Source organism: Chenopodium album, chromosome 16 (assembly GCF_948465745.1).
Source record: "Chenopodium album chromosome 16, dcCheAlbu1.1, whole genome shotgun sequence".
NCBI classification, from domain to species: Eukaryota; Viridiplantae; Streptophyta; class Magnoliopsida; order Caryophyllales; family Amaranthaceae; genus Chenopodium; species Chenopodium album.
In genome coordinates, this window is record NC_137849.1 from 203,076 (window position 1) to 228,851 (window position 25,776).

At 41.1% G+C, this 25,776-nt stretch overlaps 1 non-coding gene across 1 annotated transcript; it reads right to left on the reverse strand.

Annotated features, from left to right (window-relative positions):
• Nucleotides 1-4,890: 4,890 nt before the first annotated feature.
• LOC145587087 (small nucleolar RNA R71) lies at nucleotides 4,891-4,995 on the reverse strand. Its single transcript, XR_014101127.1, has one exon. It is a non-coding gene; the product is annotated as a small nucleolar RNA R71 (small nucleolar RNA).
• Between the last annotated feature and the right edge of the window lie 20,781 nt (nucleotides 4,996-25,776).

A 25,776-nucleotide genomic window follows, 5' to 3' on the forward strand; every position in this document is an offset into this window, starting at 1 on the left:
CCTATGCTCAACTGTACTGCTGAGGTACGTCTCCTTTTCTCTATACCCTTTTCTTTCCAACACTTAGCAAATTTTTCTATATTTGACTAAGCTTCCTTCTTCTGTCCGCAGCTCTTCCTCCGCCTGAACGCCTTCCTTGAATGGAAGGATAAAGAGAACGAGCGGCTGAAGCAGGCTTGGCTCGAAATCAAGAAGGCCGAGGATGTTGTGACGGGGATGGCCGCCGTCCAAAGGGTGCATTTTGAGACCCAAATAACCGCGCTGGACGACAAGGCGGCGCGGCAAACTGAAGACCTGGTCAAACTGGACAAGGCACTCGAAGAGGAGTCCTTGGCCAGGGAGGCCATGCGGGTTGAGAGGGACGAGGCCGTCCTGGAGAAAGAGAAATGGAGGCTGGGCTTCGAGGCGTCTGAGGCCTTGAAGAGTGAGCTGAAGTTGGCCCAAGCCAACCTTAAGTCTGCTTTGGACGAAGCGGACGCGCTGAAGGCCGAGGTTGAGGCCTTGAGGAAGTCCGTTTCGGACTATGCTGAGTAGCTAAAAGCTCCTCGGCCGCCTAGCGCGGAGGAAATCGTCCGCATTGAGCAGAATGCCGAAGACAGGCTTAGGGCATACTTCTTCGATGCCTTCGAGCTGATGGTGGATGATGGTGAGGCCGCATACTATGAAGAACGCTTTAAGAAGCGGCTGAACTATGTCTGCCTCAGAGAAGAGGCGAAGAAGGCCGGCCAGCCTCCTCTGGAGCTGGTAGTTACCTCTCCTGAGTCCGGAGAGGACGAGGAAGAGGGAGATGAGGAGGAGGAGGCGGACGGTGATGCCGTTCCGGCCGAAGACGCCAAGGTTGCGGAGGAGCCTGCCAAAGATGATACGGCTAAGTAGAGCTCAGGTCCTCCAGCAACCGTCTGCTCAGCTACCCAGCTTTTTCTTCTTTTTTCAGCTTTACTTTACTTAGCTTATTCTGTACTCTCTTTTTTTTTTTTTTCGAGGCCGCCTATTTGAGCGGTTTTGTAAACATTTCGGCCGCCTTTTGCGCGGTCAGTTTAATGAAGATTTCATCCGCCCGTTGAGCGGTTCTTTAATTCTGTTTCATACTTAGCAATTTTTTGCAATGTTGTGCTTTTTGAATGTTTTTCGTACGTCTCAATATTATGCTTTTTCGTACGCTCCTAGGGGTATGCCCCTTTATTCGGTGTTCGCCTAGTCCATACTCTAAGATGTTTGATTAACTTGGTAGTTTTTATACCTTAAAGGGTATGACGACTAGCAAGTTAATCAAATCATAGTAATGATTGCCCTTGGACTAGGTGAAGCACCGAATCAATTTAATTGGCCGTTCAGCTATCTTTGTACGAGTAGTCCGTTGAATCTATCGCTCGGACGTACCCTAGAAATCCCAAGTATTATCTCAACTTAGAGATTCCTGACTCGGCCGGGCTAAACGCCTAGGTATGCCCTTGTCCTATTTGTAAAGGACACTTGCTTTTTTAAACAAGTTCAGAATACCTTGCCTCAACCGTCCGCCTTGAATTGGTGCGGACGCATTGTTCTCTGAATTGAATCATTTTTTTTTCTCGTGGCCGAATTGCTCCATCGGAAGCAATCTTGCTTCCTTTTTGCTTCGGCCACTCAGTAAGACTGATAAGCCGTGTTGCTATATTGGAAGCAACTTAGTAAGTCATTTCACTCGGCCTTTACTTACAAATCATAATATGCAAATAAAGATAAGTAAAATAGCAAAATAGTTCAACAATGCTTGAATTTTCATTAATTTTGTCAAAAGTACATTGTTGCGGCCGTATGGCTTTGATTACATGGCTCGGTCAATAGACCTAGCTGTATACACAACTTTTTGGCTAAGTACTTAGAGAAACTTAAACATGATATTTCTTCAGATTGTCAGTGTTCCATGTCCGTGGGATCTGACGGCCATCAATTGCTTCAAGGCGATATGTGCCGTCTCGGACTTCTTCCCTGATTCGGTACGGCCCCTCCCAGTTTGGGGTCAACTTGCCGTCCTCATTGGCACGGCCAACAGCTTCCATTTTTCTCAACACTAGATCCCCCATTTTGAGCGGTCGCTTAGACACTCGGCGGTTATATGCCCTTGTCATCCTTAAGCGATAAATTTCATGTCTAAGCGCCGCATTGCCCCTAGCTTCTGGAAGAAAGTCTAGAGCGGTCTTCATGGCCTCCCAATTGGCCGATTCATCATAGAGCATTACCCGCAAAGTAGGCTCGTACATTTCAATTGGGAGTACAGCCTCAGCTCCATAGACCAAAGAGAATGGAGTCTCCCCTGTTGAGCTCTTTGTTGTTGTCCGTATGGACCATAGCACATTAACCAACTCATCTGTCCATAGGTCGCCCACCTTTTCAAGCTTGCGCTTGATCCCATTTGAAATCAGCTTGTTATAGGCCTCAACAATGAGTTATGCCCTGGTCCCCCAACCATTCCTTGAGTTGGCGCGTCTCAAACTGAGGTCCATTGTCGAACACCATTGACTGAGGTACCCCATACCGAGTGATTATGCTCTTCCAAATGAAGGCTGAAACATCCGTCCATTTGATGCCCCGGACGGCCTCAGCTTCAACCCATTTAGTAAAGTAGTCTACTGCCACTAGTACATATCGTCTCTGGCCGGATGTAGGAGTATACGTGATAACTTGTTATTTGATACGATTTTAGGGTGATTTTTGAACCTTGTTTACTTGATATATTAGCATTTTAGTTCACTTCTATCATATTTTCATTCAATTTTTGTGTATCCCTTGCTTAACGGGTTTTTAGTGTTTTTGTTGAGTTTTTAGGTCCAAAAACCGATGATTTGAAGCATATGGATAACAAACCGAGGTTAGAAGCCGTGACAAAGGAGCAAAACTGAAGAGAATGTGAAGAAAAGGGCTTAGAAGACCCTGCACGGCCGTGCCATGTCCTGCACGACCGTGCAGGAGTGTCCCAGCCAAGTCAAGCCACTGCCTGATTTGGCACGGACGTGCAAGGCTTAAGCACGTTCGTGCAAGTCAGCCAGCACGTCCGTGCCAGAAGCTGCACGGCCGTGCATCTCACTTGGCCTAAGTTAGAGCTACTGCCCGATTATGCACGGCCGTGCTTAGGGTGGCACATCCGTGCCACTAAGGCTGCACGTCCGTGCCACTCCTGGCACGTCCGTGCGCCCCTGTAGCCGTACCCGACTCTTGTTTTCTCCGTCTTTTTTATTTGAGGGTCATATAAATACCCTCTTTTGCTCAATTGTGCGGCAGCCAAGTTTTCAGTACTTCCTCTTAGTTTGTAATTGTAGAAACATAAATACTCTCAAATCATTAGTTAGATTTCAATTATTAGTTTGGAATTCTCAATCTCAATCATTGTAGAAGACAAGTCCCTCCATTGTTATTCAATTTCAAGCTTCAATTAGTAATTTCTCCAACCTTTTTCTACTTAATTTCTGATTTCATTTGCTTTTGCATGTTATTAAATCTTCTTAAGTTCTTGGTAGTTTGTTATTGGATGATAGTTATTTCAATCTTTAACCACTTTTCCCCAATTATTGAAGTAGTTAGAACCCTAATTGTTGATTGCATGTTGATAAATATGAGTTGTGAGTAGTCTTCTTGCTAGGGGTTGGGTGAAGCTCAACCTTTTGGGTTAGTTATGCAAATATGGGAGAAACATTGATGTTTGTATTGCAATTAAATTGATTATATGAGATTGCTTGTTAGTTCTTCATGATAGGATTAGCTACCCTTGACTTAGGAGTTTGATAACATGATATGCCTAATTTGACATGGAAGTGTAAATTGAGTATGTCATTACTTATTGTAATTTGATTATGTATCATCTATTGCTAGACTAATGAGGAATCTAAGTTTAGTAGTGTGAGTTGTTTTCTTATTGCATGAGGTTGATTTTACTTATAGTCCTTGCTATAGCTTGTCTATTTTACTCCCCGTTTGCCTAATTGCCTTGGTTGAGTGGATCCCATTCCCTAGTGTCTTTAATCCATTGATTTAGAACCATAGTTTGTTTGTCTACTTGACGAAACCCAATTCACCATTGACTTCGAATTAGCTTAAGTGTTAAGATTTTTAGCAACCATATCCCGTTCCTTGTGGACCGAACTCTTACTTGTCATTATGCTTGGTTTGTAAGGTGTTTGTTAATAAATGTGTTTGATTGAGTGTGGAATGAGCGACCGTTCTAACGCCCATCAAAATGGCGCCGTTGCCGGGGAACGGTGTTGTTGATTGCTAATTGATTACTTGAGTCTAGTTCACCATAAACCATAAAAATTTCAAAAAGATTTCTTCTTTTTGGCTACACTTGTAGCCTTGGTACTAATTGCGTTTGTTGAGAGTGTATGCGCAGAACTCATAACAGGATCTTGGTACCTTACGATCCCGAGATTGAGCAAACTTATAGAAGGAGAAAAAGAGCCAGTTCTAGGCCGTTCAACACTCCCCCAACTAGAGAGACCAATTTCGAGGAGGATCGAGATCAAATGGGTGACGCGGAACCACCCCCTCAAAGACCTTTAAAGGAGTTGGGAACTCCGGGAGCTTATAGAGCTTCAAGCGGCATTGCTCCACCCGTCACTCAAGCCAATGACTTCGAGATTCGGCCCGCGATGATAAATTTGATTGAAAGGAGGCAATATAGTGGAGCAAAACATGAGAGCCCTCTTGCACACTTGAACGAGTTCGAGAAATATTGCAACACAATCAAGGTAAATGGGGTAACTCAAGAGTTTGTGAGACTAAAGATATTTCCTTTTTCTTTTATAGGAAGGGCTCTTGAATGGCTTGAGAAGGAGGTGAGGCCTAACTCCTTGAGAACTTGGGACGAGGTCACCACGGCTTTCTTAGGGAGATTCTATTCTCAAAAGAAGACGACCGAGGCAAGGGCTTTGATCCAAGGCTTCCGTCAAAGGGCTAGTGAAACCATATATGAGGCATGGGAACGATACAAAGAATATCAAAGGGAGTGCCTCATCATGGCATTCCATCATATCAAGTGCTTCAAATTTTCTATGGGGGCTTGAGCCCACAAGGAAAGACTAGCTTGGATGCGGGAGCGGGTGGCCCGATTATGAACAAAACGGAGGAGCAAGTCATCAAGATAATTGAGGATGTGGTGAGACACCACATGGATTGGCAAGAAGGAGAGAGGGAGTCTTTAAGCAAAGGAGGAAATGCGGTCTACTCCGTCGATCACCTCAACGCCATCAATAATTTGACATCTCAAATAGCCAACCTTGGCAAGGAGATTACATCTATCAAGGCAAAACTAGAGACTTCCACTTCACAACAAGAGCATCCCTCCCAATCTAAGGGGAGAGGTATGAATTCTAACTCTTCTCCTTCTACTTCTAATAACATGCCACATGGGTGTTTGTTTTGTGAAAATTGTGGGTCATATGACCATGGTACCTCTTCTTGTAATTATGATTCCCAACCCCAATCCCATTATGAAGAGGGTAATGATAATGAAAATGAACAAGTCAATGCTTTGTCTTATGATAATAGACCTAGGAATGACAATCAAAGATATTTACCACCGAATCGAAGGGAACAAGGGGGAAATGCTTATAACCAAAGAGGAAATGATTATGATTACCATAACCAAAACCAATGGGGTAATAGGAACCAAAGGGACCAAAATCCCCAAGGGAACTACAACCAACAAGGTGGTTATGGTAACCATAACCATAATAATCAAGGGAATTATGGGAATCAAGGCCAATATCACCAAGGGGGGAACTCTAATAATAGGAATAATTGGAACAACAATAACAATAGAGGTTTTTCTAATCAAAATGCTTCCAATTCAAATGTGAGAGGTAATAGAGCTCCCCAAGATAACTATTATGCCCAAGCACCACCTAGTAAGTCTAATCTAGAGGAAATGATGGAAAGTCAAACCAAAATGTTCAACACTTTCATGGCCACGAGTGACAAGAAGTTTAATGAAGTAATGACTCATAATAAAATGATTGAAACTCAAATTTCACAATTGGCCAATGCTTTGAAGGAAGGGGCTAGCACTTCCAAACTTCCACCCCAAGGACTAGATCCTAAGAGGCCCGTTAATGCCATATCTACTAGGAGTGGGAAGGTGTTGGAAGAGAGTGCTCCTAAGAAAAGTAATGAGAGAGTGAACATGAGTGAGCCTCCCCTTGAGAGTGATTGTGAGCAAGAAAAAGAGAAAAATCAAGAGAGTGAAAGAGAAAAAGAATGTGAGAAAGAAAAAGAGTGTGAAAAAAAGAATGATTTTGAAAAAGAGAGTGAAGAGAAAAGAGAAAAAGAGAGGGAAACAAAACAATTGCAAAAGCTACCATATCCTCATAAATTTGTTAGAAACAAATTAGATGTGCAATTTGGAAAGTTTCTTGAGACATTGAAGCAAATTCATCTTTCAATTCCTTTTACCGATGCTATCAAGCAAATGCCTAATTATGCTAAGTTTTTAAAAGACATTTTGAGTGGAAGGAGAAAGTGTGAATTGGTTGAAACGGTGAATCTCACCGAGAATTGTAGTGCTATTATCATGAACAAGATGCCACCCAAATTGAAAGACCCCGGTAACTTTTCTATCCCATGTGCAATATACAAGATGCAAATTGATAATGCTTTGTGTGACCTAGGGGCTAGTGTTAGCCTAATGCCATACTCGGTATACCAAAGACTTGGGATAGGGGAACTTCTACCCACCAACATCACCCTACAATTGGCCGATCGCTCTATTAAATTCCCAAAGGGTAAGGTAGAGGATGTTCCTCTAAGGGTGGGAAAGTTTGTAATCCCGGTGGATTTTGTTGTGTTAGAGATGGACGAAGATGTTAACATTCCAATAATTCTAGGAAGACCTTTTCTTGCTACTTCGGGTGCTTTAATAGATGTTAAAAGTGCTAAAATTTCACTAAAAGTAGGAGATGAGGTAATAGAATTTGACTTGAATGAGAGCATGAAATATCCAAGCTCTAATCTTGATAATTGCATGATGATTGATACTATTGATTCTATTGTAACTTCCATGCATGAGCACTTGCTCACTACTAATGATGCCCTTGAGAATGTCCTTTTCAACAAGGAAAAGATAGGTGACCAAAGCAAAGAGATGGCATTGTATGAAGAGATGCTTGAAGGAAGTACGGAATCAAGCAATGAGCAAGTTTGCATGGGAATCACAACACATGATGCATTAGAAGTGGCTACCTCAAGAGAAGGTAAGGGTGTTCCAATGGTAGAGTTGAAACCTCTACCATCACACCTAAGGTATGAGTTTTTGGGCCCCAATTCAACTTTTTCGGTTATTGTGAATTCTTCTTTGATCGAGTGCCAAACTCAAATGTTATGTGGTGTTTTGAGAGACCACCAAGGTGCTTTAGGCTATACCATAGATAACCTCAAAGGTATTAGTCCCGCTTTATGTATGCACCACATAACACTTGAGGAGGGTGCTAAGCCTTCCATTGAGAGGCAAAGGAAACTCAATCCTCAAATGGGGGAGGTGGTGAAGAAAGAAATCACCAAACTCCTTGATGCCGGCATCATCTTCCCCATTTTGAGTTCTAGATGGGTTTCCCCCGTTCATGTGGTCCCTAAAAAGGGAGGAATGACCGTAGTTGAAAATGAGAATGGTGATCTCATTTCAACTAGAACGGTGACCGGTTGGAGGATGTGCATAGACTATAGACGTCTAAATGCATCCACCAACAAGGATCATTTTCCTCTCCCTTTTATCGACCAAATGCTTGAAAGACTAACTAAGCACAAGTATTATTGCTTTCTTGATGGTTATTCGGGTTTCTTTCAAATCCCTATAAACCCGGATGACCAAGAGAAAACAACTTTTACTTGTCCCTATGGAACTTTTGCATATAGGAGGATGCCCTTCAGGCTTTGCAACGCACCGGCAACCTTCCAAAGATGCATGATGAGTATTTTTGGGGACATGCTTGAAGCCGAAATGGAAGTTTTCATGGATGACTTCTCGGTAGGGGGCCTTTCATTCGAGGATTGTTTGTCCAACTTGGGCAAGTGCTTGGCAAGATGTGAGAAGGTCAATTTGGTTTTGAATTGGGAAAAATGCCACTTTATGGTGGAAGAGGGAATTGTCCTTGGTCACAAGATTTCAAGCAAGGGGATTGAGGTCGACAAGGCCAAAGTTGAAGTGATAGAGAAGCTACCGCCACCAATCAATGTGAGAGGAGTAAGGTCATTTTTGGGGCATGTCGGGTTCTATAGGAGATTCATCAAGGATTTCTCACAAATTGCTAGACCCTTAAATGCTCTTCTTCAAAAGGATGCCATCTTTATTTTTGATGAAAACAAATTAAAGGAGGCTTTAATCTCAACTCCAATTGTGCAAGGGCCAAGATGGGATTTGCCATTTGAACTTATGTGCGATGCAAGTGATGTTGCGATTGGAGGAGTATTGGGGCAAAGGGTAGAGAAGAAGCTTCACGTGATTTACTACATGTCTAAGACCTTGAATGAAGCTCAACGGAACTACACCACAACGGAGAAAGAGTTTCTTGCCGTGGTTCATGCTTTTGAGAAGTTTTGGAACTACCTCATTGGTTCCAAAACTATTGTTTATACCGATCATGCAGCCATTAGGTACCTTATTGCAAAGAAAGAATCCAAGCCACGTCTTCTTCGGTGGGTCCTATCTCTCCAACAATTTGATGTTGAAATCCGTGATAAAAAGGGGGCCGAGAATGTGGTTGCGGACCATCTTTCCCGACTAGAGAATGTGCAAGCTAGCGATGATGAAATCCCTATATGTGATGAATTGAGAGATGATGTGCTTTACATCTTGAATGAAAAGGAGCTTCCTTGGTTCGCCGACTTGGTGAACTACTTGGCTTGTGGAGAATGCCCACCCGATTTCTCCAAGAATCAAAGGAAGAAGCTAAAAAGGGAAGCAAGACATTATGTATGGGATGATCCCATTCTCTACAAACGAGGAGTAGATGGTTTGCTCCGTAGGTGTGTCCCAGATGAACAAGTGCAAGGAGTGCTCAAGATGTGCCATTCCGATCCATGTGGAGGGCATATGGGAGCCAACAAAACTGCATTGAAAATCTTGCATAGCGGTTTGTGGTGGCCTCACATCTTCAAGGACGCTTGGGGATTTGTGAAGACTTGTGACCGGTGTCAACGAACCGGCAACATATCCAAGCGCAATGAGATGCCCCAACAATCGATTCTTGAGCTTGAGGTATTTGATGTATGGGGTATGGATTTCATGGGGCCATTCCCAAATTCTCATGGAAATCAATACATCCTTGTGGCGGTCGACTATGTGTCAAAATGGGTGGAAGCCATTGCCTCCCCAACTAATGACCACAAGGTTGTCATGAAGATGTTCAAAAAAGTCATATTTCCAAGATTCGGTATTCCAAGGGCGGTGGTAAGCGACAATGGTTCACATTTTGTTCATAGTGCTTTTCAAAAGATGCTAAGAAAGCACGGGGTCCATCAAAGATTCGGCCTTACCTATCATCAACAAACAAGTGGACAAGCGGAAGTGTCTAACCGTCAAATAAAGCTAATCCTCGAGAAGACGGTTGCAAAGAATAGGAAGGATTGGTCGGAAAAGCTTGATGACGCTCTATGGGAATATAGAACGGCATACAAGACCCCAATAGGCACAACTCCATACCGTCTAGTGTATGGAAAATCTTGTCATCTACCGGTGGAGCTTGAGCACCGAACCCAATGGGCGATCAAGAAGATTAATTTCGACTTGGCTAGCGCGGGAGAGCAAAGATGGCTTGATTTGCATGAGCTTGAAGAGCTAAGGTTGGAAGCCTATTGTAGGGAATATTTCAAGCATTACGATAACCCCAAACTTGAACCCCACTGTGATCATACACTAAAGTACGGTGGCGTTCCAAAGGGAAAGAAAAAGAGCAAAAAGAGTCGTCAACAAGTTTTAGGAACTTGTAAACCCAAAAGACAATCCAAAAGGACCATCAACTACTCCATAAGGTCTTGAACCAAACAGGGTCCGGGGATGAGGGTACGAATCCAATCTACAAAAGAAAGGACCCGCCCTATAAAATAGGCCTCTACTTTGTTCTGCTCGTATTCATGCGCGCTTTTCGAATAACATACAAACATTATATTAAACCTAACCTGTTTAATCTATGTTGGTTGAATATTAATGCACAAATAATACTATTATTGGCGATCACTTGAATTAAAATCACATTAGCCTAAACCAAATTAATAATTATCTTATTAAGCGTGATTTCAAGTACAAATTCCCTTTAACAATCATAAAAGGTGTGATCAAGCAATAACAATAAATAAAATATCAAGCAACATAATAATAAATCAAGAACAATAATGATAATAGCATGATAAGGCATAGCTCAATAATAATAGCAAGATCCTAGGCATGATACTAACGAGGTTAATAACAAACCCTAGCATGTCACTAAACAATAAAGATCAAAGCTTTAAACCTAACATGGTACTAACATGATATTAGAAAGAGTAAAGGCATCCTAAACATGATACTAGAAAGCATTAAAAGCGTCCTAACATGACACTAGGAAGCATTAAAAGCGTCCTAACATGACACTAGGAATTAAACATAATAAACATGCTTTCTACATTGAAAGAGAGTAATAAGATTACATACTTTGAAGCCTCGTACCTCTTTCTAATAACAAAATACACGAGTTAGTAACTTCAATGAAAATAAATAAAGAATTATTAAATAATTAAAGAATTAAATTGAAATCAAATTAAATAAAGTTTTGACTAGTTTTGGACCAAACCCTCAGAAATTATCAACCTTTCACGTCTAGGGCGAAGGCAACTTCGAACTTGGAAGAGACTCTAAGTCTTGTGAATGCGGAATATTGTTTGTAAAAAGGTAGTTTAGAAATAGAGAGGAAGAATAAGCTATATTGCTTAGAGGGAGAATAGAGAGAATTAAGGAAGAGTTAATGATAATTGATAAAAGTTGAAAGAGAATTGTTTGATTGTTGATTGTGAATGATTTTTGAAAACAGGGATTCGGACGCTATTTATAATGAAAATAATCCGGAAAAACATAGAATTTGATAGGAATAAAACTCCACGCTGTCGCCAGGAATTAACTCTGTCGCGAGGCGACAGGGTCTGTCGCGCGGCGACAGACTTGTCGTTTGGCGACAACCTGTATTAGCGCGTTTTTCTTCACGCGGAATCCGATCTTTAATCAACTTGATCTACGGAATCCGTACAGAAGATAAAATATATATTTTTAAGATAACAAAACGATATTTTATTCCAAATAAAAATCTATTAAAAATAATTAATTATTAAATCTAATAATATTAGAATTAAAAAGAACTTTCTAGAAACTTCTAGAAAACTATAATTAATCCTAATAATTTTAGGAATAATAATTAACATTGGGCCCTCCTCTAGATCATTGGGCCGCATTAAAATAATTAACCAGGCCCAGTTTAGTATTTTGGCCATAACTTCCTCAATATTCATCGGAATCGATCTTATAATATATCGTTGGAAAGATCTTTTCAAGCCCCATCCAACTACACTATTATTGGACCTTTATCATGGACCAAACTTAAACGGGTTTGGCTATTTTCAAATAAAGTCATTTTAAAAAACAGAGAGAAAAGAATTTTAATTAAAACTAAACAGCAACACTCGACTTTCAAACCACTTTCACCTAATTCGATAATAACACAACGTGAAAGGCATTCATCACTTGGTTTGGTTTTGGGGAGACACAAATGGGTGTCTACAGAAGCCCCCACTTTGACTGAGTTTGAAGAAACTTAAGTTTCGAAAAACAAGAGTCAAAGTATCGATAGGGACGGAGAATGATTCAAAACGTTCTGCGATTCCAAATCATTCTTATAACGCCGATACCTGTAAACCAATCATTAGTTAAACAGATAAAAGAGTTAAGAAACGCATATCTTGCACCGTCGAGCACACGTCTCTGAACGTAACCATATTGTTGTTGCATTTGTTGTTTGTGACAACACCCACAGTGCCTCGTGAACGCCATCGTTGAAGATAACCATATGTCGTCGCCTTCAATAATCTTGGTGACAATCCTCCACAGTATTTCGGGAACATCGTCGAAAATAACTGTATGTCGTCATTTCCAGGGTGTGGCCGTACGTCGCCACGGCAGTACGTCGCCGCTATAGACAATCTCTTCTTTACCTTGAGGGACCGTCGAAGTTGACCTTGCTTCGCCATCTCCACTATTTGTGACACTACCTCGCCATGGCCGTGCTTCGCCACTAGACAACTCCTCTCTATGTTGGGACATCGCCAAAGAATCATTTTACTTATTGACCCTTAATATGTTGTTATCATCGCTTTTGTATATTTGTGCCAGTACTTCGGTGCTTTCGCCTTTGTAAACCATTACTTTGGTGCATCTATTGAACCAATATTTCGGTGCCTGTTGAACCAATATTTCGGTGCCTCTATTGAACCATTATTTCGGTGCCTTATTTGCTGAACCAATATTTCGGTGCCTTATTATGAGCCAATACTTAGGCGCTTTAAGCTAAGTGAGACGATCTTTCATCAAGTCGATCACTTAGTGCATTGCAATCAAGCTGACTAAATCATGTCAATTTGCTTAAAGGGGCTAACTGGCGTACCAAGGAACCCAAATTACTAAACTAAACCCACAAAACCATAAGGAGGGGCCCAGCACTCTGTCACCGCTCCAGCGCTGGCCAGAGATGCCTGTCGCGAGCCTTTGCATCTGTCGCCACGCGACAAAGTCTGTCGCCTCCCGACAATTCTGTCGTTTGGCGACAGAATCGGGGTTTTAAACCCGTCTTCTTCCTCATTTCTATTTTGCTGCTCTGCTTCTCACAAATTCACGAAACCTTCATTTCACTCGTTCTCGCTCATTTCTAAACCAAATTCGCTCAAACTAGTTGCAAATCGAAGCTTTTCTCGTCTATTTTCCCGATCCATGTAAGTTTTGCTCAAACTCTACTCGGTTTTTGACGAATTATGCATTGTTGTTCGCGAATTTTCGAAAAATTCGAAAAATGTTCTTGCTTAATTTGCTTTGTTTGTTGAATTTTATGCCTTGAATTTGTTTAATTATGCTTGTACATTACCTTGGGAGTATTTTGAGACTTGTTTGACTCAATTTGGTGAAGAAACGAAGGATTCACCATTGTTGGACCTCTTGAGGTCGTGAATAACAATGTGGATCGTTCTTTGGATTTTTACTGCTTTTACTTGTACAATTTGTCACAATATTCATCATATATTTGCAAGAAATTGTTTATTGGCTGAAAGAACATTTCCATGCTTATTCGAAATTTTGCTCTGTTTTAGTACTACGTACTCTGTTTTTTTTTTTTGTTTTTTTTTTTTGAACATAGTAACATGCGGCCTAGGCGAACTTTAGATACTGTAGAGGCTTAAACTTAATTACTTTTACATACTTTAGCATGGCTAGACGACGTGGTTCCGGTTCTTAGTCGAGGGACACGCGTCGAGAGGACGAGCCCACCAGCGAGGGCGAGGACGTGCCTTCTATTTCCAGGCTGGGTCTCATGCCAAATTGGGACGAGCGCACCCTGTTTCATTCGCCGGTTCATCATTTGTCGGAGCGGATCCGACGAGGTCTTGCGAGTGGGAGGACCCGTAGCCATGGCTCGAGTAATTCTACCATCATTTCTCTGTACGACAACTACATCAGTCGCGATGAGGGTCTTTGTCGTCTTAAGGAGTCATGTGGATTGACTCCTCTGCTGCAGGCCACCCGGGCCATGTTTTCATACGATGGGGGTAACCTCGTCCTCCGAGCTTTGGTGGAGTTCTTTTGGGACACCACCAACACCTTTCACTTTCCCTGGGGTGAGATGACAGTCACTCCAGCTGACTTCAGCCTCATTACGGGGCTAGAGTTTCAGTCTACTCCTCTGCCTTTCGATGCCGGTGTTACTATCTATTCGCCGGAGGTTCAGGAGTTATTGGGGCCGATCGTTATTCAGGCCCAAGCTGAGGCTCAGTCGGGACAGCTGAGTTCCCGATGCATTCGTCGCTGCACGCTGGCTGCAGCTTTTGAGGATGCTGCTACCACCCGAGAGCAGCGGGTGCGCATCTTCGTACTGATCTTGCTATCAGGGACGTTTTCCCCTGATCGAGGTAGTAGAGTACTACTATACTACCTGTCTGCTGTTCGCGACCTCCAGTTGGTCGGGACATATGACTGGGCCAGCATGGCCTATGCGGATTTTCTACTGGGCTTGCGGCGCTCCTGTCGTCACAAGGCCTTGTCTGGAGAGATAGCCCTTTCCAGTTTTTGGAGGGTCGTAGAGGTACGTCTCCTTTCCTTTTTGAGGTTTTAACTATAAATTTAGAAGCACAATCTTTACTGATTTTCATTTGTTCCGTATAGATCTGGTTCTACGAGTACTTTCCCTCTCTTGCACCTGCGAGACCTTCTCCTCGCGTGCTCCCTATCGCTGCCAGTTGGGGAGGCCGCAGAGGTCCGCCGGAGGTGCTGCGCCTTCAAGAGATGATTCTCACGGTTGGTTTCTTCAATTCATACTTTTTCTTTTATCGTCTTTTGGTGTTAGTATCTTACTTAGTAATTTTTCAGGAGCCTAGCCCGGTCTATCGACCTTGGGCTGCTTTCCCTATCTCTGCGCTGGCGGCGCAGTATACAGCTGAGCGTCGTTACTTTCTGGGGACGTACGACGCGGTGGTCTACCTAGGGGAGAGGGTAGCCATCCAGCACTCCTCAGATACTTTTGTTGTTCCCGCTCCTCCACCTAGGCATATGTTCCACGATGCCTCGCAGCGGGATCGTGCTGGTGGACCTACTCGGGGTACTCCTTAGAGGTCCTACGTTCTCCTTGAGCAGAGCTACGAGGAGGACCTGCTGCCGTTGCTAGCGCCGGCTCCCGTCCTTTCGGAGGAGGCAGCGGTATGCTTTCATTTATTTAGTTTATCTTTCTTTAGGTAGCCCCCAAGTATCTTTCTAATCTTTTCATTCTTAACAGGCTGGCCCTAGGGAGTTCATCCCTCCGAGGATGTCCATACGCTACCAGGGTACGTATGGGCCGATCGAGGAGCTTATTCCGCCAGCTCCAGAGGGAGAGCAGTTCGTGGAGCGGTCTATTCCTCGTCACCAGACTCGAGTAAGTAGTTTCTCATATATCATCTTTATATTTGCTTCGTGATTGTTATTGACTTAGTCATTTTGACAGTTTTCTCGCGAGGTGGTGACGGCTATGGCTAGGTGCATAGACGCCTTTCGCAGCCAGCTTGTGAGGTTGCGGAACCGGGCTACCTGTCGTAGCAACGATGCTGAGGAGGTATTGCTTTTTACTTTCATCTTTTTTTTTGACTTTATTTTTTCTTGCTCTTTTATCTTTGCAGGGGCAGCCTATTCCTTCTCCACGCACTCGGTCAAGACCCGAGCCTATGAGAGAGACTACTAGGTCCGACTCGAGGCGTCGCCGGACTACTTCAGGTGGCCGGGGTGGTCATTCTGAGGCCGCAGCGGTAGAGGACTCGGCGTCATCACCTGAGGAGGTTCCGACCGGGCCGACTGTTTGAGGTGGGATGGGTGGTGGGACGTTTGAGTTTGGCTCGTCGTCGCAGCAGCCTTTGCAGCCTCGGCCTCTTTCCGTCGGGTTTCAGTGTGAGGTTAGGTGGCCTGGCCCTGAGTTGCAGTTTGCGCCGCCTGGTGGTTCAGGGGACGATGATGGAAATACTCCGCGGAGTAGGACATTTTTCGATACATTCGGCATCCCTCGCGACTTGCGACCTCCGGCGCCATAGTTGTACCTGTGTTTATTTATTTTTGACTTTTGTAGGACTTTGTCTATCTTATTCATATGACTCATGTATTAGACACTTGTATATATATGCACTTTATTATTTATTAACATTTTATTTGCCAGATTTATTATTATGTAACAAATGTGTTGTGCATGTAAGTGTGTGAGAAAGTGTAATTTTTGCGCGAAATTTCCGTCATTTTTAATATTAGTGGAGGGTACCGACTCTCTCCCCCAAAAAAGAAATAAAAAAAGAAAAATGAAGGAAGAAAATATGATAAGCCTAAAATTAATTAAGCTTAATATGATATATGATAATAATAATAATAATAGTGATACTAATAATAATAATAATAATAATAATAATAATAATAATAATAATAATAATAATAATAATAAGGGTGTATGAATAGGAATAGAACAGTAAGTCGAGTCAAAGTCGAAATCAAGTACGTAAAAACACGGTTTCCTACGCGTAATAGGTGTCGCTGCAAAGAAATAGACTGGTGCCGCGTAATTCATCATGTCGCCACGCGACAGCCCTTGTCGCCACGCGACAATTTTGTCGCCTGACGACAAACGCGCTTTCCTGTTTCCTACAGGATTTGAAGTCTGCCGTGAAAAAAAAAGTTATAAATAGCCCCCGAATCATCCGTTTACTGCATAATTTAACCAGTTTATTAATTAGCTAATTAACTAGAAATCATGCCTTTAGCTAAAAGAACTTTTTGTGGATACATGGATGAATGGTGTCGTCATTTAACTGCTAAAGATAAAAAAGCATTAGATATTTGTCATATGGGGGGTATGTTTGGAATCAAGGGGATGAGTCTTGACATTGATTTTATTTATTCTGCCATAGACTATTGGGATATTGATACTCACTGTTTTAGATTTTTCCATGATGAAATATGTCCTTTACCGGAAGAATTTGGAGCCATTATAGGTTATTATTCCACAGGTCTTGCGGTAATGCCTAGAATCAGTGAATATTATTATAAAGATTTTGAATGCTTTTTTGATTTGAGGGGTACGACTTTAAAACATATAGTGCATGGGAATATAGTTGATTTGACGGAATTTGCACATTATTTTTATGATAATCCTAATCCCGATTTCCGTGTCTATAAGAGAAGGGCTTTTCTTTATTGCTTGTTTAACCAATTGCTCTTAGTTAGTGGTAATGATAATGAAGGCCAATCAATGATTATATCTGTTATAGAACAAATTGAATCTGGGAGAAATCCAATGCCGCTAATTGTTGGAGAGACTATGCTATGGTTAGATGCATTAAGAAAGAATCCGAGAGCACCTTTTCGAGGTTCTCCAATTTTATTACAGGTATAAAATAATGCTATTTTTAATTTACCAAGAATTAAAGAATATTATTCTACACTGTAATACTAATTAAATACATATTTTACAGATATGGCTCATGGAGAGGTTAAAGCTTATTAATCCTCCTGACGATATACACACATATGTTCCAAATTGCATAGTCCGGCGAAAGAAACGATTTTTGAAAATAGGTCGCCGTGAGTGGAGCAAGGTGTTTGCTGCCGGTAACTTTACCATAAGCTGGATTGTTCCTTGGTGGAGGATTGAGGCAATGGTTGGTTGTAGTAACCAAGCATATTGTCGTCTCCCGAGTTTGTCGAGATTAACTTTTTAGTTTCCCTGTAGAGTTATGAGACAATATGGTCTTGCACAAACTATCCCTATAGGAGATCTCCGCCGTCCTTATGAATTTCCTGTGTCACAAGAGATTGAGCGTTTTGACGGATACTGGAGGGGTAGGCCCTTATGGGAGGTGATTATCCACAAGGAGCCACCTCGTTTGTCAAATAAAGTGAAACAATGGCTTGATGGAAGATTCCAAAAATATCAAGTCAAAATCGAGAAGACCAATGTAAAGGATCGTCTGGGTGACAAAAAGGTCCCTGCTAAAGAACGTCTAGGGGAAAGGATTGAATTCAAAACTCCTATTATGCCAGGAAAGAAAAGTGCTAAGAAAAATCAAGGAAAAAGAAAATTTGACTCTACAAAGAAGGAAGTTTGGGTAGAAAAGAAACATGGAGTTCTAGCGGAGGGAGAAACCATCTATACTAAGATAGAGTGTAGGTCTTCTAATGGTTGTCTCCTAGCAAAGGTTATGGATCAAGAGGAAGAGAATGAAGACGCAAATTGGAAAAGAATCAAGAAAGAGAAAAAAGATTAGAGCATTGCTTTTCCTTTGATTTATTAGACAAAGTTAATTTGTTTTAGTTAATTTTTCAGCTTTTATTTTATCAATAATGTACTTTCTTTATTAATTAATAAAATTTCAGCTTTTATTTTAATTAACTTTCAATCAAAGCAATGAAAACAATTACAATATTTATTTTTCGGAGAATTAATTCGAGTACGGAAGTCGAATAAATTTCCAGAACATGCGAAACTGGTCTAGACACTCGCAGAAAGTTGGCGCTGTTATCTGTTTCTCTGTCGCTGACGATTGGGCTCTGTCGCCTGGCGACAAAATTGTCGTCTGGCGACAGAGGCTATCGTCTGGCACCAGTTTTGAAATTTTTTCTGACATGCGTTTTTTACTTCGGGGATACAGAATCTGAAAAGATTAAAGCGACCGCACCCTGTCTGGGTTGCCTACGTATCCTTTGCTTAAGGAATCAGGCCAAACGTAGCTCTCTTGAGTATTTTACTCAAGTACTTATGGGTATTATTTCTTAAGTTGGTCAAGGTTTGTCATGTTTGAAAATTCATTACCATCCATGTCAGTTAATTTAGCCGCGCCTCCTGACAGGATTGTTTTGACAATATATGGTCCGGACCAATTAGGCCTGAATTTGCCTCTTGGATCTAAAACATTTTTTCTTAATGCTTTTAATACCAAGTCCCCAACCTTGATGTTTCTAGTCTTGACCTTTTTATTGAAATATCTAGCCATGCGGGTTTGATAACATTGAGTATGATGTAGAGCTTCTAGTCGCTTTTCATCGAGTAGGATTAGCTCTTCATATCGTGCTCTATTCCATTCGACTTCATCGAGTTTACTTTCTAACGCAATGCGTAGAGAAGGTATTTCTAACTCTACAGGTTGTACGGCATCCATTCCATATACTAAGTTAAATGGCGTATTTCCTGCTGATGTTCGGATTGACGTGCGATAACCCCACAGTGCGAAGTGAAGTTTGTCAGGCCAATCCTTATAATTTTCAGTCATTTTTTCGATGATCGTTTTCAAATTTTTATTAGCAGCCTCAACTGCTCCATTTGCTTGAGGTCTATAAGGTGAAGAATGGTGATGTTGAATTCCATATTTTTGTAGCAATTTTTCACATTCGGCTTGAAAGTGAGTTCCATTGTCACTTATCATTTCATGTGGGACTCCATATCGACAAATTATGTTTCTTTCGATAAAGAGTGCTACATGTTTGGCAGTGAGCTTGGCATATGATTGTGCTTCCACCCACTTTGTGAAGTAATCTATTGCAACTAAGATGTATTCGTGACCTCCTGTTCCGGGAGGTGCAATCTTTCCAATTATGTCTATTCCCCATGTAGAAAAAGGCCATGGTGAAGTGTAGGTATAGAGAAGAGAGGGTGGGATATGTTGCAAATTTGCGTAAATTTGACATTTTGGGCATCTTTTTACATATTGATGACAATCTCTATTCATGGTAGTCCAGTAATATCCTTCTCGCATTATCTTTTGGACTAGCATTTTGCCATTAACATGTGTTCCACATATACCTTCATGGATTACTCTCATAGCTCTTTGGGCATCCTTTTTGTCTACACATAATAGAGCTCGACCCTTAGGTACCCTTTTGTGTAGTTCATTTCCTATGAGTACAAACTGGGAAGCTAAAAGTCTTAATGCTCTTTTCGCTCTTTTGTCAGCATGCAGAGGATATTCTCCTTTGGTGACATAATTTAATATATCTATGAACCATGGTTCTTCTTCGGGTTCTTCTTCTTGAATCACTTCATCATCTTCTATAGCTTGAATATATGCTGGTTTATGCCTTTTTTCTATAGTTAAAGGCATTTGCTCAATTTCCTTAGGTATTCTGACCATTGAGGCTAGTCTTGCCAAGGCATCGGCGAATTGGTTTTCCTCTCTAGGTAGGTAAGTGTATTCCACTTTTTCCAATTGATCGGTGAGAGTTTCCAAATACGTTTGGTAAGGAGCTAAGCTTTCACTCCTAACCTTCCATCTTTTGGAAATTTGATTAATAATTAGGGAGGAATCTCCAAATATCCGGAGTTTCTTTACGCCTAAGGCTAAAGCGGTTTCAAGGCCTACCACACATGCTTCATATTCGGCTGCGTTGTTGGTGACGTCGAAAACCAATTTAATGGATATAGGGACATGTTCTTCTTTAGGTGATACTAACAAGACTCCTACGCCGCATCCCTTTTGGTTTGAGGCTCCATCAAAATATAGAGTCCATGTATCATCCTCTGTCATCATTAAACTTTCATCTGGGAATTCATTCTCTTCTAAGGGTGTCGAATCTTCTATTGGGAAATCTGCTAGGAAATCCGAGACTACTGATCCTTTAATCGCCTTTTGAGGCATAAACCTTATATCGAACTGGGCCAAATTTACTATCCATCTTGAGATTCGCCCGTTAAGTGTAGATCTTTCGAATAGGTATTTAAGGGGGTCCATTCGTGAGACTACGTAAACGGTATGCACGAGCATGTAATGTCTTAATTTAGTTGTGGCCCACACCAGCGCGAGGCACAGTTTTTCCAATGGTGTGTAGCGTGTTTCATACTCGAGCATCTTCTTACTTAGGTAATAAATAGCATTTTCTTTGCTTTTTACCTCTTGTGCAAGCATAGCTCCCATTGTTTCCTTTGTGACGGTTAAGTATAGTCTTAAGGGTATTCCAGGGAGTGCTGGAGCTAATACGGGGGGATTCGAGAGATAGGCTTTGATCTTTTCAAAGGCTTTTTGACACTCATCGTTCCATATGATTGATACATTTTTCTTAAGCTTCTTGAATATTGGTTCGCATATCGTGGTTAACTTGGATATGAACCTACTTATGTATTGCAACCGGCCAATAAATCCCCGAATTTGATTTTCGGTTTTGGGCGGTGGCATGGACATGATTGCTTTAATTTTGGTGGGATCTATCTCTATTCCTCTAGAGCTTATGACATATCCCAAGAGTTTCCCTGAGGTAACTCCAAAAGCACATTTGGAGGGGTTTAATCTCATGTTGTATTTTCTTAGTCTTTCAAAGAACTTTTTTAAGGCTATTGGGTGTCCTTGGCGGTCTTTTGATTTTACGATCATGTCATCCACATAGACCTCCACTTCTTTATGCATCATATCATGGAGTAGGGCAGTTGCTGCTCGTTGGTAAGTAGCACCCGCGTTTTTTAACCCGAATGGCATTACCGTGTAGCAATAAGTACCCCAAGGTGTTATGAATGTTGTCTTTTCCATATCTTCTTCAGCCATGAGGATTTGATTGTATCCTGCGTACCCATCCATAAATGAGAGAAGTGCATGATTTGCTGTGTTATCTACCAAAATATCGATGTGTGGTAAAGGGAAGTCGTCCTTTGGACTTGCCTTATTTAAATCTCGATAGTCGACACACATTCGAACTCTACCATCTTTTTTCGGAACCGGGACAACATTGGCGACCCATTCGGGGTATTTGGATACCCTGATAAAACCTGCAGTTATTTGTTTTTGTACTTCTTCTTTTATTTTAAGAGCCACGTCGGGTTTCATTCGACGTAACTTTTGTTTTACGGGTTTTATTCCTGGAATTAATGGTATTGTGTGTTGAGCTATTTCTCTATTAATGCCTGGCATATCTTCGTATGACCAAGCGAATACATCGATAAATTCTTTAAGTAGATTAATTAAATCGGTTCTTTCTTCTTTGTTTAGTGTTAGTCCGATTTTAACTTCTCTTTTAATGGTTGGATCTTTTGAGATATCAACCGTTTCTGTATCCTCAATTATCGGTGTCTTATTTTCAAGTGTTTCCATTGCTTTAATTATTTCTTTATCATTTTCATCATTAGTTAAGCAATGCTCGTCATCTTTAGATAAAGAAGAACAAGAAGAATACGAGGAAGAAGACATATTATTAAATTCAGAAATCATTACATCAAATAAAGAAATGTCCGTCGGGACTTGATTGCTAACTATCCTAGGAGTAGAAATAGAGGATAAGGGTGCTACAACTAAAGACTTAGAAGACTCGATAGGGGAAGACTCTAACTCAGACTCTGACTCAGACGATTCTTCGAACATTGGTCCTTGTCCTGTAGTCATTGAAATCTTCTTTCCATTTGTAGTGGTCACCTTCACCGTCTTGCGCCATCCACGTTCTTGATCTTTTATTGGAGTGATAAATTCGGAGGGGTCAAAACTTTCATTTTGGAGAACCGCTTGGATAAGTGAAGAATCATCCTCCGTGTATCTTGATTCATTCTTTTCCCTTCCAAAGAGGAGTCCCATGACATTAAAGTCGAAACAAGGAGGTGCTTTCTCCTTATAAATTGGAGCTGGGATCTCGTCTAGGAAGCAACAATCCAAAAAGATTTCGAACCCAGGTTGTCTCATACCATTTACAACGAAGGGTTCGGGGAATTCATGACAAGGATAGTCCTCTCCTTCTCTTATAAATTGTCCATTTAAAATGAGAGGATATTGATCCATAGGTATCTCCCTTTTTTGCGTGCGGGCATTTCTTCGTGCTCTTGATTTTTCCTGGGCCCGCTTAAGGTCTTCGCGAGTTGGTTCAAAACCAATTCCGAAAGTATCCAATTTAGGGAGGCCAGGTAAGCCCATGTGTTTAGCTATTCCTTTCTTCTTTCCTAGAGTCATTCCAGGAAAATGTCCTTGCTTTCTTAGGATAGCATTCGTTGTCATGTTTGAGTGGAGGTCGTAATGAAGAGGGGTCCTTTCATCTTCCTCTATTAAGGAGACCTCTTCGCTAAAGCCCCACAAATCTTCATCATGTTCCACATTAATTAGTGGATTTTCTACTGTTTTGATTCTCATAGATGAAGCATCAATGGTAATTGGAATGCCTCCAACTATGGCCTTTACTTGTTGATGAAGAGATGAAGGGACGACCTTTAAATCATGAAGCCAAGGGCGTCCCAATAGCAAGTTAAAAGATGCCTTGATATCTACTACTTGAAATGTAGTGGCATGCTCAATTGCACCTGCCGTTATATTCATGGTAATTGTCCCTAGTGCTTGACGACGTGAGTTATCATAAGCTCTTATGCCTTGAGTTGATGGGGATAAATCCTCATCTCTTATTCCCAACATTCTTGCGGTTCTGAGTGGGCACACATTAATTGCTGAACTGTTATCCACAAGAGTCATGGGGACATTCATTCTTTTGCATATGACTGTGAGGTTTAGAGCTTTATTGTGTTTGTCACCTTCCGGTGGTAGATCTTTATCCGAAAAAGTGACTAAATTGATTGGACTTGGAAGGTCACTCGTGAGGAAGTTAGCAAGTCCCTCAGGAGTAGTGTCCGAATCTATGCCTACTTTAGCCAACGCATCCATGACTGCAACTCTATGTTCCCGAGATGTGGCTAAAAGTTTCCATACATTCATTTCCACTTTAGTCTTTTTTAACTGTTTTACAACATCGTTGTCTTCTATAATAGGCACGGGAATTTACTGAATAGAAGGTATAGGTTGTGTTGAAATGGGAGGTTGTATCCTCCCGGACCTAGTGAGGACATCTATGGGCGAATCCTCCTCGTCCCAAATGTCACTTACTGGGTATATTGTTGATAAAGGAGTTTCTTCAATGTCTTTAAGGTAAACATCCTCATCATCACTGTCCCATACTCCATTAATCGTGGCATCTGGTGGAAGTTGAACTAATTTCTTCTCATCAATCAAACTTTGAACCAAGTCCTTAAACTTGAAGCATTGTTCTATCGTATGTCCCCCTGATTGATGATATGAACAATAATATTTGTCTATTCTTTTCAGTGATTCAAATGGTCTTGGTTCGAGAGGTTGAACTTTTCCATTCTCGAAGAGCATTTTGAACATGTTTGTGTATGACGTCCCAATTGGAGTATATTTTCTATTATTCTTTTTGGGAGTGTCAATTACTTGGAGAGAAAAAGGTTTCTTTTGTTTAGGTGGGGGTCTATTTTTAAGTAATTCATTTTTCTCTTTTATAGCCTCAAAGGTTTGTGAGATCAACTTTTTCAATTCTGTCAATATTAATGTCAATGCCACTACTTCTTGCTTGGTTGCAGGTTCCTGGCCATGGAATTCGAGAGCATCTTCGAAGATTTCTTCTTCAATGGTCTCGATAGGCTCTATGAGGCTAGATGGATCCTCTTGGTTTTCTTTGTCGGAAATAGCTAAGGAATCCGACAGCGGTGCGGTATTGATACTTGGTTTCTTACTTGCAGGAGGCAATGGGAGCTTGTTACTATCGATCAAGTCTTGAATGGCTTCCTTTAGTCTCCAACAATTTTCTGTAGGATGACCTCTACCTTGGTGATATTTGCAATGTGCATTTGGGTTCCAGCTAGCCGTTCTCCTTTCGACAGGTGGGTCCCCAAATGGTCCAATAGGAGTTATAAGACCTTTTGCATGTAAGCGATCAAATGCGGTGTCATAACTCATACCAATAGGAGTATAATTCTTCCTAAATGGTCTCTTTTGTCCTTGATTATTATTCATTGCCAAAACTTCATTTAGAGGAAAAGTGTAAACATTATTTGAGTGGGTAGATTTGGATGAAGAAGGATTGTCGTTCTTCTTATTTTTCCAGCCACTACTTGAGTTTTTATTAGCAACTTTTTGTTTAGCAAGGTCATCTTCAATATTAATTCCAATATCATATATAGCTTTGAAAGTGTTTAAGTTGCTTTGGTACTTAAGGTGCTTAGAGTATTTTTCTTGGAGGTTCTTAATGAACATTCTAACGGATTCTTTTTCACTAGGCACTTCAACCATTTTTGCAGTAGTTTCCCTCCATTTATTAAAGAAGGAGGTGAAACCTTCATTTTCTTTTTGTTTTAGCATTTCTAATTCTCTATGATCGGTTTCAACTTGTATATTGCATTTATACCTTTCAATGAAAGCGCTCACAATGGATTCCCAACTAGAGGTTTTTTCTTTATCAAGTGAAAAGTACCACTGTTGACATACAGCTTCTAAGGATAATGAAAATACAGAATGAAATGCTTTTCTATCTATCCCCTTAATACTCATTACAGTTTCAAAAGCTCTTAAATGAAAATAAGGATTGTCCATAGCCTTGAACTTAGGGATGTCATTGGGATTGAACTTTTGTGGGAGAAGGTCCTTATCCACCGAGACCCCTTGGGAGCTAATCTCTTGAAATCTAAAGTCGCTGGACAATTTGCCCAAGCTTTCCTGGATTAGGTCCATTTGTTTTTGTTTTTCAGGATTACTTATTTGCAGCGATAGGTTTTGTAACATTTCAGCCAAGTTGGCTGCCTGTCCTTTGACTTCATTAAGTTCTTCTTGACTAGTCATTGCCTTCTTAGCTTTCCTTTTCCTACCGACTGGTTTGTCAAAAAGTAAGACTTGAACAAAAGTGTTGTCCTTGATTAAACGCCCTTCCTTTCTTGACCACGCGCTGTAATTTAAACCATATTTGTTTTAATACTCGACTCTAATTGACTTGACTTTATGTTCAAAAGATTTAAAAGAAAAAGTGAAAAAATGGGGTATATATTTTAAGGGAATTTAAAAATTGGAGGATTAATATCCGACTTACCCCCCCTAAAAAAAATGACGGAAAACACGCATTCAAGACTCTCTAGGCATGGTCATAATGTGACAAACATGTTATGTGTGTGCTTTATGTGTATGTGAGTGACATGCTTTGACTACTAGTGTATGACCATGGGACTTTAAGTGCCTAAACTCAATTTAAGACTTAAACATGGTTTGAACCATTAATAAACTGATTAA